The following is a 17,636-nucleotide window of genomic DNA, read 5'->3' as shown; positions in this document are numbered from 1 at the left end:
GATTTTCTTTGAATTAAAGAATGTATCTGAGTTGAGAGAATAGTCAGGGGGTTTTGGGTGATGGGAGACACATCTATGGAATCATAATTTCAACAGCTTACAATTAAAGGATGGATATACCTTTCTATACTGGAAAGTATAATGTATTGTGTTAACACTGTAAACTTGAAGGTTTGTTAACCCGCACCGCTTAGTGGTTAAAGCACGTTATTGACATTTTTTTGTTGAATATGGGGAAAGTAGAAGGTCAATGATAGAAATATAGAATATAAAATATCAAGAAGATACTGTAGTGATCTCTACAATAAAACAGTTTAGTGCAGGACGTAACTAACTAATAGCGTTACTAGTTACCTATTCCCATTAGTTAACGCCGTTATAGTTACTGTGATTTAAATGGGTGCGTTACTGCGTTACATTATGTGATGGAACTGAACCGAATCTCCCTGCGGATGTAATTTACAGGCGAATACAGCGATGTCCTCTCACAGCACCATGGAAAAGTCAAAGTAAGCAGAGAGGAGTGATGATTGGTTAACGCGGGGTAACATTTCAGGGTAAGCCAATCAGAGACAGAGTTGCCTTATGGGGAAAATACACACACACGAACACTTGCTAATGCTAACACACCACACACACGGCAACGCTCACCACCAGCACACACACAATGGCAAATGCAAGTATCAGCGAGAGCAGCAGCGCATAGTTTGCAACTTGGAAATATAACCACTATTTTCAATTTGTGGGGATAAAGGACGCAAAAAATATTACGGTAAAATGTAAACTGTGTGCAGGATAAAAAGCATTGTCCACTTCGAAAAACAGCAATGCCAATCTCCTGAAGCACCTAAGTAATGTACATAGGGCTATAAAACTAGTCGCCAAAGACCCCACCGTCTCAACCACCGGCAGTGACCCAGATGGAGCAACACCATCTAAACAGCCCAAAAACGATTTTTTAAAATCGCCACATGTCACCCAGAGTCAACTAAACAGATTGATTGCCAGGTATGTTGTTGAGGACATGCTGCCCATCGCAACGGTCGAGTCTGTTGCCTTCAGAGAATCAGTCAGCAAAATACCAGTGAAAGCATTTCATTTTCAATTTTATTGTTATTATTTTTAAAGTAAAGTAAAGTAACTTGTTACAAGTTACTTTTATAATTTAGTAACTAATAAACTAACTAGTTACTTTTTGAGAGCAGTAACTATAACTATTACTAGTTACTTTTTAAAAGAAACTTGCCCAACACTGAATAGATTGCATAGTTTATTTTGGCACTTGACAATCACCTTCCCTGAATTTGACTCAGGTGTAACTAAAGTCTGATTTAAGGGTTGTATATATTTCACATCATTAATCAGAATCTGCAAAGTAACTAAAATAAATGTAGTGGAGTAAAAATACCAGGTTAACCTCTGAATTGTAGTGGAGTAGAACAAATGCTGCTGTCACAAAAACATGCTGCTGTCACAAAAACATTTCCCAACTTGGGATCAATAAAGTATATCTTATCTTAAGATGATCGATGGCTACTGCCATATTTGAAAAATGTGCCTCTGAACCTTGACAAGTGCATGTTTCAGGCTCATCAATTTACAACAGGAGGGGTCACAGACATAAAACCAACTATTAAATAAAGCTATTCTGACCTTAGCTGTCATGTGGGTATATATTAATGCTGTCCATTATGGACACAAGCAATTTTCACCCATTTATTAATTTAGTTTTAAATGTGATAACACCACTGTGTTTCGTATCCCCTAAACTTCCAGGGGTGTACACAGTTTAATACTGGCAACTTCTAATTATGGGAAATACGAAAACGTCTTTTAAAACTACAATTCCCAGTAGAGACGTGCCATAGAACATGTTGCGAAACACAATTAGCCAGCATGTGTAGTTCTGGAGGGTGGGGGGTGGGGCTGGACCCGTTCAAGTCCAGTTTTGGATAGTCTGCCGTGGTTCCATTCCATTTCAAAGAGCTGTTTGACGCTTGGCGTAACCTTGGCGCACTGCCACTCCAACATCCAATCACAGAGCTTGAGGACTAATCACGGGGTTTGTCAAGCAAAGCAGATGTTGTAGTCCCAAACGATAGCTGAGGATTATGGGTAGTGTAGTGTCTTCGGCCATCCTAAACTCAGAATCGAAGGTTAAAAACACAAAAGCATTGTACACAATTTAAACCAATCAATGTTGTGTAATCAACAAGGATAAACTGATGTTCTTTAGTGGATGAGTAGTGCAGATATCACTGATCATTTGACAGTGAGGGGAATACTTCCGGTTTTATTATGAACATTTTGGGACCGGAAATACTGTTTTCACCCCGTGAGGGTTGACGCCAACTTTACATGGACGCTGCCGTCAACAGAAATGAATTGGGGAAAGACGCAGTATATACACGTTCTCCTGGCGAGACCTCAAATCATCTTCGTAATATCTATCAAACTATAGATCCTACACATCCTCTGGGCGTGGATTCTAAAAGTACAATACACACTTCTTGCTAGAAATCTAAGCATTTTAATGGTCAAACTATTCTACAATTTAGGATTTTTCAGAGAGGGTTATTTGTGAATATACGACCCTCCGGAGTGTTTGCATCAGCCCATATGCCGCAAAATTGTTGTTTCTTACACGACCACTAGAGGTGCTAAACTTTCAAACGTGACTATAGGTCGTAATAAGCTGCTGAACAATCGACCTATTTGGTCGTTTTTTGGAGGAGGACAGGCTGATTCAATGTCGTATAACAAAATGTGAAATTCTCATGGCTTGTGCGAAACACAGAAATGTTTTTCCGCCGTCTAGTCAAAAACCTGTTAAAAAAACATCGACTTCACAACAAGGGAAGCGTCAGTGGGTACATTTTAACTAATATCCGGATTTTAGGATTTTTTTCTTGATCAATAAGAAAAGCTTCTGTATTTAAAGATTACTCTGATGTAATAAAATCCTGCCTTTTTTATGCACAATGTTGTCAGTTATATGAGTTTATTTTAAAGATCATATTGATACATGTTAGCTTTGACTTAATACTGTCTGAATAGGATTCAATGTCCCACACATCATATGCCTGCATGATAACCTAATAAATACTGTTATATCCCACACAATCACACAACGCTTCACTGCATATAGAATGGAAACACAAAGAAGACACAATCATATGTTCCCTTACAGACCGTACACATGTTCACAATGTTTCCCCGGTATGTGAGTGAGAGAGACATAGCTTCACAGAAAGTCTCAGTGACATGTGCAGTCTTCAGAAACACAATGGATCGCTGACAGACATTTTCCACAACAGAGCAACGGTGTCATGTGTGCAGTCATCACTACACAGGTCTAAAGAGAGGTTAAATATTTGGACATTTCCCCCTAAAAACAAGTTCAACAATTAAGAGATATTGTGTAGCAAGTGGGTTATTACTAATAAAATAACTTGACAGGGCAATCAGGACTCATTACTAAGAATGGTGTTTTATAAATGACTGTATTGCTTTTAAGAAAAGTAACTGCAGACGGCAGCACTGATCCAAAAGTTCAAAACACTTTTCTATGAACCAGTCTATGAACCAGTCTTTAGACAAATCAAAACAGTTTTCCAGACAGTGGGATTATGGGAAGTGTTATGCAGAAACGCCACAGCAAATACAGAGATTGAGACTTCAATTCAAAGATAGTCGTATCAACATGAAATGCAGCCTCTTCTGGATGTTTGATCTTAAATTGAAAGTGAGCTGAGGTCAACCCCGGCGACAGGGCTATCAGAGTGTGTAATGATGGGCTAAGGATCTTTACACCCCCAAGGATGTTTGGAGTTGTGGCAAGTTGTTCAAAACACAGCAAGAAACCATAAGAAGCAGAGGAAAATTCCAGCGACATCAACAGTGCACACATAAGAACTAATCGAAACTTAAAGACGAATCAAATCAAAACTCACCCTATCAACACCCACCAGTCTGAACAACAACAAGCGGAGAAGCGTGAGTGTGTGTGTGTAGGAAACACCCAGACAAGCCAAAAATAGCTCAACACTCGTTCCTCATCTCTCGCTTTCAATGCCTCGCGCTCTTTTTTTCTTTCTCTCTCAATATGTCTCGCTTGTATGTACCACTGGTAGGAACAAAAATGCATCCTATACGGAAAATATTACCCACTTACGACCACACATTAATGTGAGAAAATCTGAGTATATGACTGAGTGTATGGAGAGAATAATTAATATGTTGGCAGAACCGTTGCACAAGGGGAAACATGAGGCTTCTCACATGAGGGAAACATTAGTAGGTTGAAATGTAGCTGAAACATAAAGGCGATGAGAGAAATAAGACAGTCCTTGAGACAATTGTAACAATCAAATGAAAATACCGCCAACACGTTTCAGTGTCCTGCATCTTTTTCCGTTTTTAGGACCCTGTCACACCCACAGATGTTTTGCCTGGGTCCAAACCATGGTGCCAACTTTGTCAGTTTGTTTAGCTCCGAAATCCCCAATTACAAGTGAAGCAGGGCTTCAAAACAGAAGTCCCATGGACTCACACAGAGCGTGTTTACTGGACAGTCTTAGTAACCTGTCATCCTGCAAGGTTTGAGATTTTTAAACAAATGTAATTGCAGTTGAATAAGCAAAGCATGTTGGCGTGGACTTGGCAATATCAACCTGAGCTATATTAAGACTGAGTGTGTGCTTTAAGGATCTGTTTCTCATAGTTTTGGCGGTCAGATCTTACGGTAACAATAACATTGCATTCACTCAAGTAATTGCTGATATCTGGGAATGTGTCGACACCCCTTCAGCAAAGTCTGTAAACTATTACGGATGTTTGCAGTTTGGGTAGTAATGGTACTGTTCATCTCTATGGTCTAGGTTTTCTTGTCTTGTCTGACTGCTTTAAAGCAACAACTTTGGACAGTAAATACAAATTCAGCTTTTCTGATGTGCTGGTACCTTTACCTATACTGTAGGAATGATGGCAAAAACCTTGAATTTCCAAAAAGAGTTATACTGAGTAAATAAAGAGGGTTTACTGATTGAAATTATGGCAAAAATAAACTCTCTTTGTGAATAGAAAAGTCAACATTGTCTGTGTTGGCTGACCACTGGCTGACTACTGTTTGATTAAATGGATACAAACCATCACTGTCCTAACTTTGCAAGTAAATCTGGACAGGAACAATTCTTAATCCCTAACAGAAACAAAATTCCAAAAAGCTGTTGCCCCTACCTTCGAGGTAAGAGGAGTGAGTAGTCAGCAGAAATTGACGGTATAACAGTCAAGTTTCTTTTGATACGTTGAATCAACACAACCATGAGATCAATCTGGTAGTATGCAAGAATAGTCGTTGACACATACACGTAACACACACACTGCGTAGTGTTCACAGCCACATGTGACAGAGAAGTTGGCTCTCAGATGTCCACACCTACAAAACAACAAATTGTTCTATGGGTCATTTCAATTATAAGGTGACATTATTTTCAGTTTTGAAAGACCACATCACAGTTTCCTTATAGAGCCGAACCATTTCTGCCTTCTTTGTACTATGATTTTGTGACATTTGAGTTTAAATGTTTTTGTTCTCAAAAGGGCCAAGTGAAATAGACAACTTAAATAAAATTGGTTTGATACCATGTCAAAGGCACTTCATTCCTCTACTACAGCATACAATCACATCTAGATAAAAACCTGATCTGTTTCCCCTAATAACGTAACCCTCTGCCACAGGTAGTCAAGGCATCGCTCTGAGAACAGGTTACATGGAAAAGAGAATTACAATAGAGACTATGAAACCTTTAGGCAACTCTGGACGAATGGATAAATGTATTGGCTATCGGTAATTGGCTGAGTACAATTTTCTAATTTGTATTCCTAATTTAATGGTCTGTTTATGAAGAAAACAATGCTTTACAGCCAATCCTAGTTTGGTGAGAATTGGTGTAAAATACCTGCTTTCTTGACATCCTTTGAGGTTTATTCTGTTTAATTATTAGACTTAGAGTTAGCGTATAGCAATCACATATTTTGCTTAACCCTATACCTGGAAACCCAAACTTGAACCTCAAACGGCATTATTTTATGAATAACCCTAATTGTTGCATAAATATCTTACATAAGGAAAATTGTCCAATACCACCAATTCTAAGGTTTTTACATTGTCCAGCTAATATTAACAATAACCCTCATTATATTTAAAATAAAAAGTTGCATAATCCTTACAAACTGTCTGCTTGGCTAAGATAAGACCTAGTAAGATAAACTGTATTGTCCCTACAGGGAACTTGATCTTGGTGGTTGTCGCCCCTACGGCGAGTTGGAGCGAGTTGGAGCAAAACAGAAACAAACAGCAGCACAGGATGGAAACATCATACAGCTGTTCACAAACACACACACACACTTCATACACTCTCAGCCTGTCAGGTCAAGACACATCGGGCGTGCATTATATCTGCTATCTGTCTCAGTCACGATGATTGATGAAAGTGAAGCCCCTCGGAGGGGAACGTGTGTTTTCTCTGGTGTGAAAGGTTACACCTCTCCTCTCCGCTGTGCCCTCTGTGGGAATTTAGGAGACGAAGCGAGAGAAAGAGGGGGAGACAGATGGCTTTTTCCTCGCAGGATATCCTGTTCTAAGTAGAGCTGCTGGGCCCACTCTGACCTCCTCACCCCTCTTGACCCCTGACCCGCTCAGAGTTTAGGCTCACATCTCTTAATCGCCCCAAATCTCTCCGTGTTCTTTCAATTTCCCATAGTCCCCTTTCCTTTCTCTCCTCACCCAGTCCTCTGTCATACTCACAGGTGTCATTTTTAATCTCCTCAGCTACTCAATGAAGTGCCATCCTCAATTTATTTATGTGGTTTTCTCTTTTCTAAAGAAATTGGCCTAATAGCAATAGCCAGTCAAGTCCCAGCTATAGACCTCTTTAAGGGTGAGTCATGAAGTCCGTTATTCTGAAAGATATGAACCTTTTCTTTGCAAAAATAACCAATGGTGTTTAAACTACTTTTTTATGAAGTATGTTTCAGATATCTTATTTTTTCATCGACTTGTGAAGCGCCTAGAGATGACGTTGTTTTTAAAGTGTGCTATACAAATAACATTCATTATTATTAATAAAATATAGTATATTGTATAAAGATAGTTACAGCTTTTCAAATCTGAAAATGAGCCACCTTTGCTTGAATTTACTCCATACCAAATGTAATGTCTAAGGGTCTTGGATATTCAGTTAAACACAGTGTTGGGACTAACGCGTTACACAGTAACGCGTTACTGTAACACCGTTATTTTTTGCAGTAACTAGTACTCTAACGCATTACTTTTTCAATTCAGTAACTCAGTTACCGTTACTACATGGTGCGTTACTCCGCTACTGCGTTAGTTTTTTTTATATAGTCAACAGCCAGGCGAACAGAGATGCGTACTGTACTTGAGTAAATGTACTTAGATACTTCCTGTGTCACATGCGGAGACGGGCTGTGGGCGTGTTTGTGTTGTTTACTAACAAGACTATCATGGCGGCGGCGGAGCTCAAGTCTAGTTTCTCCACCTGGAGATATTCTCACTATTTCACTTTTGTCGAGCACAAAGAAAATAACGTTTTAGTTAAATGTAAGTTGTGTCTTGGCGGGTCAAAGATCCTATCTACTGCCCAAACCAGTAATTAAAATCTCTTAAAACATCCGCAAAAACAACATGCTGGGACGAAGCTAGTAGCTAAGACCACAGAGACTCATCCAACGCCACTCCACCTCCACCTAAGCAACAGCGGCTGGATTTTAACCAAGGGACTGCTAGCCAGGGAAAAGTCGATAAAGCCATTGCACGGTATGTTGTAGAACACATGCATGCTATTGCTACAGTGGAGTCACCCGCTTTCAGGGAGCTAGTTAGCATGATAGCATGTCCGGGCGGCACACGGCATATGGGACGGAAAACTTTTTCCAACTACCTGGAGAAAGAATATACAAAAATGGAAAGCCAGCTAATATCGATGCAATCCAGATTGCATATAAGGCATGTCAAGTTGATCAACAGATTGTATTATTCTCCAATGCAATAACAGTACTGAAATGAAGGCTATAAGGGCATTAATGGGAGCCCCTTTTTGTAAGTAACTAAAACGTTACTTTTCACAGTAACGCATTACTTTTTTGTGTAAGTAACTAGTAAAGTGACAAATAAAATAAAGTAACTAGTAATGGTTACTAGTTACTGGTTTTCAGTAACTAGCACAACACTGGTTAAACATAATAAGACATTTGATTTGATCAACGTTGGCCTTGCGAAATTATGATTGGAATATTCTGATGTGTTTAATAGATTCAACAATTTATCTGAAAAGTGTTTTCAGATATTTATCAATTCTGAAAACATTTAATTCTAGTAATATGTTAAAATCATTCTATTATATTTAATTAAAAAAAGGTTTGAGCAAACATTTTTGTTTTGAAATTGATGCAGATATGTAATCCTTGTTTTTTAATTTGTTTAAACAAAAAAAGTATATTTAATAACCAACATATTTGTCTTCAAATGCTCTCGAACAGCTATCATTTATAAGTTTGACTTGACTTTTTTACACATTATTTACATATGGCTAAGTTGAGTAAACATATCTATATCTTTGGTTTGAATGACAATTCTAGTTTATAGAGCATCTAGGAATAGAAAATCACACTTGATAACTATGAACTTTAAGTGCATTGTACACGCTGAGATCTGTTGTTTTTGTGACCGACTACTCTTTCAACATACAAGGGGTGTTCAATGACAGCTGAGACATTTCAGAAATGTCAAAGCCAGAGGCGTAAAAAAGGATTGAAAAGAAATGTGTTGAAAATGTTTGCATATCCTCTTTGTCACTTTCCTTCTAACCTTCCTTCTTCTTCGCTCTGACTGTCACACTCCTGCTTTCAGACTTCTTCTCTTAATCCCTCTATTTTTAACTTAGTTCCATCCATCCTGCCTTCACTCGTATGTTTCTGACCGTGCTGAGTTCATGTGCGTCATGAACTGAACTAGGAAGCCCTACTATTTTCCAAATTGTTCTGGTATAAAGTCATTTTTTCTGGTGTGTTCTGCCATCATTTGCAACAAGTTTCATGGTACTGAACACAATGTTACAGCTCTTTTTTTCAAAGTGGCACTACAAACCTAAGAAAAACCACCACAACCATTTTAAAATCTTATTTTCGATGTTCTAATCCATCATATAGCGTTTCATGCTCTCTGCTCTCCCTATTCTTTGTCTTTCCCGTCTTTCTCTTAATGTCAGCCTCTCTCCCTCCCTCTTTCCACCAACACCCACCCAGCACTGTAACCATTAGCTGATGAATGGTTGTTTGTCTTTTTTTAAGCTCAACAGCGCCACCCACGACCTGTGCGGCCAAATAGGGTGATATCAAAACATTGGCAGTGATTAGAGGAATAATTACCCAATCATCCTCTGACCTGCGAGGCAACCCCAAGGTCAAAGAGACACAGAGTGGGCTGCTTCCCAGGTGCTTTCCCATGAAAACCACCATGCAGTGCAGATATAGTGGAGTCATTGTCTGCAGACAGGTGACACACACGGCACATGCACTTACATGTCACAGTGTGCATGTGTGATAGCGGTGAGGATCCCAGCGGACTGAGCGCAGAGTTTGCCCAGGAAAGCAGCGGTGGAAATAAACACTTCCTGCTTCCTGTGGCGAGAGGAAGTGCTACCGTTGCTGTCCCCTTATCGCTGGATACACAGGCGGGCAGCGCGAGAGAGGAAGACAGGGAGGGAGGGTAGAGGAAGAGGAGAAGGAGATGGAGGATGGTCAAACAGGCTAGACAAAGGGAGAGGACTGAAGGCAGATATGGCTGTGTTCACCAGTTGTTGTTTTTTGATTTTCTGGTTTCTAGTTAAAAAAGGCAAAGACTAGGAGGTAGAGAACATGGGTGAAATGTATTCTGCAAGAAAACAAAGCATCAGACATGCATGTGTAGAAGACATCACAAAAAAGTAAAAGCGTAAAGTGTAAGAGATGGAAAAAACGTCTAATAAACACCAGATTTGTATCCAATAGATCACTGTTCATGTCCGAAAAGTTATTGTTAACTATGTGTTTGGGTTGAGTTAAAAAACAAATATATTTGTATGATCCTAAACCTTACTAAAAGTAGGTTTGTTGCCTTAATCTAAATAAGTAAATATGTTTCAATGACCAACGCTAACCACGTGTTAAAAAACTGGGACCAAAATCCAGGAGAAAATATTGAGTATTCAGTGGGGAACTTCAATCCAAAACGTAATCAACGCTTTGTTGCATACTTGTTGTAGTTTAAACTAGCCACACGTCACACTAGCTATTTATGTTTGAAATAACACACATTAAGGACTACAATTATTCTATATTTATAGGACACTCAAACATGAACTTGTGTTTTTTGTGTGCATGTGCCTGCATACGGCTACAGATGAGCAGCATGCACAAATAGATAAGGGAAAAATGACAACTAATGTCAGGAAAGTACGCAGAATGTGTCTGTAAAAAGAACAAATGCAACAAGTTAGAAACATGTTGCTGATCAAAATGTAGCCACTTGCACATTATTGTGAAGGAGCAAAAGAGGGAGACGAGGAGCAAGACAGAGAGGGAGGGGGGGGAGAGGGTTGTTTGGGATCTGGGTGGGGAAGCTTTCAGCACTTGGGATTGTCCCAGATGGACACAAGCCGCTTCCTCCCTTTATTATCAGCCTCTGGCTTCTACCACTCAACCTCTTCTTCTTCTTCTTCTTTCCTTTAATGCCTGTTGAACATTACGCAGCCTCTGTTTGCAGGGATTCTGGGACCCTCAGCAGAAAATACGAACAAACTGACACTTTACTGTTTTTCTTCTGACAATTTCATCTGTCCCCAGCAGCTCTATCACCCCCCAAATCTCTGCCATTTCCAAAGTCAACACTGCACTAAATGCCTGGCTGACTCACTTCCACTGTGGGTGGCTCTGTTTCCAATTTTCTCACCACCTCTGAAGAAAAGAGAAAACTCAGGTCCAAAAAACAAACCAAAAAAGAAGACAACCAGACGAGCAAAAGGGCAAAGACATTTGTTTTCCGAGTTGCTAAGTGTTAAAGGGACCAAAGCGTGCATGCAGATGCCGAGGGGAGACACGGGAAGAAACAGAGCAAATGCTTCTCCCACTCCCTTTGTGGCTCTGAAATGGTTATCCCTGTTTTCCTTCCTTTCTTTCTCTTTGGGAGAGCGTGGGAGCGCCCTCGCAGTGCTGCACAGAAACCACAGGGCTCATAACAACAGGAGGAAGCCGGTAACTTGAGTAACTCCGAGCCGGGCAGGGAGAGGGGGGATGAGGAGGAGAAGTGGAACGGGGAGCGCAGGAAAAAGACAGAGTTTCACATCTTCACGTCCCCACATCTTGACATTTGAAATGGAATAAAGAAACGCATATTTACTGACAACCTGTTGCATTCCAGACAGCATTTGCCACACAAAGTGGCATTTTCTCACACACACACTCAGCCCTCTGCAACACACTCCCGCATGAAGTCAGACACATTTCCAAAGCCGAGCGCTGTCTTACCAGTCTAGTGTGAACATTCAGAATGAGCAGTGTGTTAGGAAGTCCTGTCAGTCATGTTCACGTACAGTTCAGTCCAGAAAGATTGAGAGTGGTGAGGATGCCCAAACTACACACACACACACACACACACATGAAACACACTCAAACGCAGGCACAGTATCAGTTCCCTCTGTCCAAGTGTTGAGAAAGTGAGGGGCCGCAACAAAAGGCAACAGAGGGGGAGAGGGAGGGAGGGAGAGAGAGGGAGAGAGAGGGAGAGAGAGATTAACCCCTCTGAACTGACTGGTGGACTCTCTCCCTCCGTTACACACACACACACACACAGTTGGTTTGCCGTATCACTGACTTTTTGTGTTTTCTCTCAAGTGCCAGGAGGAGGAAGGGAGAGAAAAGTGTGTATTCATGGACATGGAAGTGTGTGTGTGTGTGTGTGTGTGTGTGTGTGTGTGTGTGTGTGTGTGTGTGTGTGTGTGTGTGTGTGTGTGTGTGTGTGTGTGTGTGTGTGTGTGTGTGTGTGTGTGTGTGTGTGTGTGTGTGTGTGTGTGTGTGTGTGTGTGTGTGTGTGTGTGTGTGTGTGTGTGTGTGTGTGTGTGTGTGTGTGTGTAGAGGAGGGACCGGCTGGCTCAAGTCCAGAGGCAGCCAGCCTGATAGAAAAACAAGACAATAGCAGGAAACACTATATCAGGAGGAGGCAAAATACCAGCACAAAAATTATTAACAGACAGCGAAAAACAATGACATCCACCGTGGAAAATACAGGCTGCAGCCTGCGGCGAACAATGATAGTGGAAACAACGTGCAGAAAAAGCTTTTTTCTTGTTGTTACAACAGGATATAAAAACCCCAAATCCAGAAAGATCTGAGGGCTTAGTGATGATTATTTTTGTAAGTGCCAAAAAGAAAAGCGTTGACCTTTTTTTTGGCAAACTTCACGATTTCAACATATTCTCTCTCATACCCATGATCACAAGCATGTAGACGCACATTCCCCATGCAATCAGTCAGCAATGACTCCCACACACACACGCACGCACATACACACACACACACACACACACATTTCCCCCCAGCAGTAATCATATCTAGTGATAAGGGCAGCTTCCCCCAGCGGTCGCTGGCTCTCAGACTCGACCACAGTGACTTACAATGGCTCTGTATTCTAAGCCTGCTCTGATTACACACACAAGGAGCTGCATTACACCCCGCTAATTCAATTTCCTCCCCTCCGGGTCAACCTTTGTGTGTGTGTGTGTGTGTGTGTGTGTGTGTGTGTGTGTGTGTGTGTGTGTGTGTGTGTGTGTGTGAGTGCATAAGGAGGAACTGATTAATCAGTTGTTGAAGGGAACAAGCTGCTTGTACAAAAGCTGACTGTAGTAATCGGTGGGGGGTTGATATAGTCAATCAATACTGAAGTTGTTTGTTTAGTTCTTCAGGTTTCTGGCTGTTCTTTCTGGGAAGTAACATTTCATGTGCTGCAATGACGAAACACACACGGGTGTCATGAGTAGAGATGGGGTCGTTACTAAAAAACATGTACATATTACATATTACTTTTTTAAAAAGTAATATATTACACTACTTCGTTACTCTCTACATAAAGTAACGCGTTACTTTACTCGTTACTTTACTCGCTACTTTACTCGCTACTTTACTCGCAGGGCCGGCCCGCCCCTCCCTACGGGCAGATCACGCAGACTGCTAAAGTTTCAAATGTTCTCTTTAGTTCAGTTTCCATTGTCGCATAAGACTGATCCAGATCCTGAATGTTTTCCTATCTGACCATGGCTGTCCTCTGTCTCCTGCTATCTGTATTTTGCGCAGTCTATCTCTGCTCACGCTGTTGCGTCGGCGTGTTCTCCTGCGTCTTGGCCATGTGTTGCACTGGAACCAGACTGGAGCACACCGCAAAGACTTCAGCCGAGCACGTACGAACTGCGCATGCGTGAGTGGCAATAACTCTCCTTACCTTTTCAAAACAGGCAACAACCGGAAGACAGAGAAGAAGAACAGACTACGTTATATAAACAAACAACAAATAGCGTGTGCGGTAGCTTCACCTTAGCATGTGTTGTTTGACGTGGTGTTTCCAGCAGTGGAAAACAGCTTCTGGCCTGGGCACAGTTTGCACCTCAGCGTCACATTCCTGTCTATTCTTCGGACGAACTCAAAATAATGGGCATACCGGCTTAAGGTGACCAGATTTTCAAAATTAAAACCGGGGACATTTTGATTTTTGCTGTCAAAATATCACTAACATATCCAATTTTCTTCATTGTTTTTGAAACTCTACATCAGATTGTCCTGATTTTCTCTGATTGACTAGATGGGGTCTCCTGCTATCACCCTGAAGTGAAATAAGTATTGGATTGAATTCGAATGACTCTTTGATTATGGACGGTTTCCATTAAATAATAATCAAAATATAGATGGACAATAGATCTAATTTGAGATTTTAAATAGCATACATTTTAAATTGTGCTTCAGAAAGTAATGTTGTTTTAGGAGTGTTGTTAGATGGTGTCAACATCAATTGAAATTAGTCACTCAGTGGAAATGTCAGATATGTCTTCATAACTGTATCCTTACATTTTACATTCACTCAGTTATGATGTGGGAGTTATACGCAGTTTGTTTTACATTATTATTGATCACATTATATAGTACATATTTCTTAATTTAAGCTCCAGTATATATGAATATGTTTGGTGTGTTTTTTAGTTATATTTGTTATTGACCGAGTAAACGCTTTTATTTTGAAGGCAGTTTTTACAGGCCTCTACCGTAACGGCCCCTACACACAGCGGCGTGCATTGCCACTTCAACGCTTCTGCCCATTCACTTTGAATGGGGTGACGTCACGATTCGCTGAACTGCATTGTGGGAGCAAAGCGTAGAGCAATGTTCTACTTTTGACGCCTCGACGGAGGCGTCAGCCAATCAAATCCCGCTTATGCAAATCTGCCAGTACAAGCGCTAGCCAATCAAACCGCGTGTATGCTAGGAGAAACAGACCACAGTTTATTTCCTCATATGCCAAAAAATGGAGGAGAAAATTATCGTAGCGGTAGGGAATCACCCGGTGCTTTATGATCAGTCTCTGTTCACCTACCGGGATACAAACCGGAGGAGCCAGGCATGGAGGGAGGTGGCAGAGACAGTGGGTGAAACTGGTAGGTTTTCACCTGTTTGGGGAGTTTATATCCAGTGTACTTCGTTTGAATGGAAAGCTAGCAGGCATAGACAGTATTTAGCCAGCATGGAATGTTGCGTAAAATAGCACCATAGGCATTATTGTCATAAATGTTCATCATATAAAGTGTAACATGTAAAACCTTTTATGCAATTGACAGGAGAGATTCATGTGATTGGTTGTTGGTCGCGTTGGTCGCGTAAACTCCCCAAGCTCAAGACACGCCCACCGCCAAGCGGCAACGCACGCCGCCGTGTGTAGGGGCCGTAACGGCCCGTCCACACAGCGGCGTGCGTTGAAGCTTCCAATGCTTCTGCCCATTCACTTTGAATGGGGTGACGTCACTTTTAGCCGAACTGCATTTTGGGAAGCGACGTGGAGCGTTGCTGGCGTTGCTCGCTTCAAAAGTTGAGCAATGTTCAACTTTTGGCGCCTCGGCAGAAGCGTCAGCCAATGAAATCCCGTTTATGCAAATCTGCCAGTACAAGCGCTAGCCAATCAAACCGCGTGTATGCTGGGAGAGACTACGCAGGTCATTTCCTCATATTCCAAAAAATGGAGGGAAAATTCATTATAGCGGTAGTGAATCACCCGGTGCTGTATGATCAGTCTCTGTTCATCTACCGGGATACAAACCGGAGGAGCGAGGCATGGAGGCAGGTGGCAGAGACAGTGGATGAAACTGGTAGGTTTTCGCCTGTTTGGGGATTTTATATCCAGTTTACTTCGTTTTAACATTGCTTTTGCTTTGTATGTCGGGGGCGGGAGATTCATGTGATTGGTTGTTGGTCGCGTTGCTCGCAAAAAATCCCCAAGCTTCAGATACGCCCATCTCCAAGCGTCAACGCACGCCGCTGTGTGGACGGGCTGTAATGCATAGGATATTCGCGCACCGCAATACAACGTGCGGGCTAGCTTGACTGTGTTTTCCGAAGTGGGGGCTGGCTTGACCACAGTCTGTTTACCTAGTGTTTCCTGACATGAAACGTTTTATTTCACCTTGCTATGTGTTTTTAACGTATATTAAAAAAACGGGGACATTTCCGGCGACAGTTTCAACCGGGGACAGGCCTATACAAACGGGGACTGTCCCCGGAAAACGGGGACGTCTGGTCACCCTAGCACCCTCCACCCCTCGAAAGTTATCGCTGACTCAGCCATGTGTATGGAGCACTGCACGTGGGGATGTGGACGCGCAGATTACGTACATATAAACCATATAAAACCCTGTCTGTCAGTGTGATTTTAGTAAGTAACGAAGTAACGTGTGTCGGGGCAATGTTAGTAACTGTAGTGTGATTACTGAATTATAAAAGTAGCGCGTTACACTACTCCGTTACCGACAAAAGTAGTATTATTACAGTAACGCGTTACACCCAACTCTGGTTATGAGGGATGTATGGAAACATATTTCAGGTACAATGGTTGTAAAATATCCTCGCTGCAAACTTGTCACATAAGGATGATTGATGATTGAGACTACCTGAAACGTACCGAATCAAACAAAACTACTACGTAGCTTATTGTAAATAACTAACGTAAGTAAGGGTAATTTTGTAATGCAAGTTGAAATAAGTCAATGTTGACTTTGGTTTTTGCCCATTTCCTGCTGATGCGATGTTTGTCTCTCGTTAAACTACATTGACTCCCTTTATTCCCATTATAATCACTACGGCCACTAGAGGCAGGCTTGAACATTCAAACTGATGTTATAGCGCTACTCAAACATCACAATTTGACGCAAAGGGCAACAGGCCAAGCTGCCATATTTGAACAGTTTGATGTAAGAACTTGATGTACACATTGCCGTACTAACTCTACATGTTCCTGTTTCAGCACTCTTCATCCTTTCTATCTGGAGATTTGACTTTAAACTGCTGTGAACAGCCTAATCCAAAGGTTGTTTACACATTTCAGACTGCTCAGCAACTGGAACTACTCGGTTAAAATTAGGAAAAGGCATCAAAATAACCTAAATATAATATACGTTTTCGCAGTGCCACAACGAAGAGGCTTTTCTGCAGTCACATGGCCACTAGCAGAAACTAGCGATTGATTGAGACCAACATCCCATCAGGAAGATGTTAACAGAAGTGCTAAATTAAGTGAGAAGAGGTTTTGTATCTGCTAGACTTCTATACAACCTTCTTTTTGCAACGAGTAGAGTCTTGGCCATTAGGAGGAGTGCAAGTTTGACACGCTTCAACATTGGCTTCTTATGCTAACATAATTTCAAATAATACTTCACTTTTGTGTCCTTTAAGCATTGTGGCTCGAAAGCGATGAAACATATACAGTGGGGCAAAAAAGTATTTAGTCAGCCACCAATTGTGCAAGTTCTCCCACTTAAAAAGATGAGAGAGGCCTGTAATTTTCATCCTAGGTACACTTCAACTATGAGAGACAGAATGGGGGGAAAGAATCCAGGAAATCACATTGTAGGATTCTTAATGAATTAATTGGTAAATTCCTCGGTAGAATAAGTATTTGGTCACCTACAAACAAGCAAGATTTCTGGCTCTCACAGACCTGTAACTTCTTCTTTAAGAGCCTCCTCTGTCCTCCACTTGTTAACTGTATTAATGGCACCTCTTTGAACTCGTTATCAGTATAAAAGACACCTGTCCACAACCTCAAACAGTCACACTCCAAACTCCACTATGGCCAAGACCAAAGAGCTGTCAAAGGACACCAGAAACAAAATTGTAGACCTGCACCAGGCTGGGAAGACTGAATCTGCAATAGAGAGGTGAAGTCACGCCCATCTACTTCCGGTCCATGGGACCCCGGAAGCGAAAAATTATACATTGAATTCAATGGAGAAAACGTATCTTTTGATCCCGTTTGAATTGTGCCACGA

At 41.3% G+C, this 17,636-nt stretch overlaps 1 protein-coding gene across 1 annotated transcript in view; it reads right to left on the bottom strand.

Annotated features, from left to right (window-relative positions):
• hdac7a (histone deacetylase 7a) overlaps positions 1 to 11,748 on the bottom strand; it is a 72,060-nt gene extending 60,312 nt beyond the window's left edge. Inside the window, exon 1 of the mRNA XM_034196364.1 lies at positions 11,587 to 11,748. The gene's annotated coding sequence lies outside the window, so the exon portion shown is untranslated. The remainder of the gene's footprint in view (positions 1 to 11,586) is intronic.
• Between the last annotated feature and the right edge of the window lie 5,888 nt (positions 11,749 to 17,636).

The sequence above is a fragment of the Gymnodraco acuticeps genome, unplaced genomic scaffold, assembly GCF_902827175.1.
Source record: "Gymnodraco acuticeps unplaced genomic scaffold, fGymAcu1.1, whole genome shotgun sequence".
NCBI lineage: Eukaryota > Metazoa > Chordata > Actinopteri > Perciformes > Bathydraconidae > Gymnodraco > Gymnodraco acuticeps.
The sequence above is the reverse complement of the archived record's forward strand: the minus strand, read 5'-3'. Positions and strand labels throughout refer to the sequence as shown.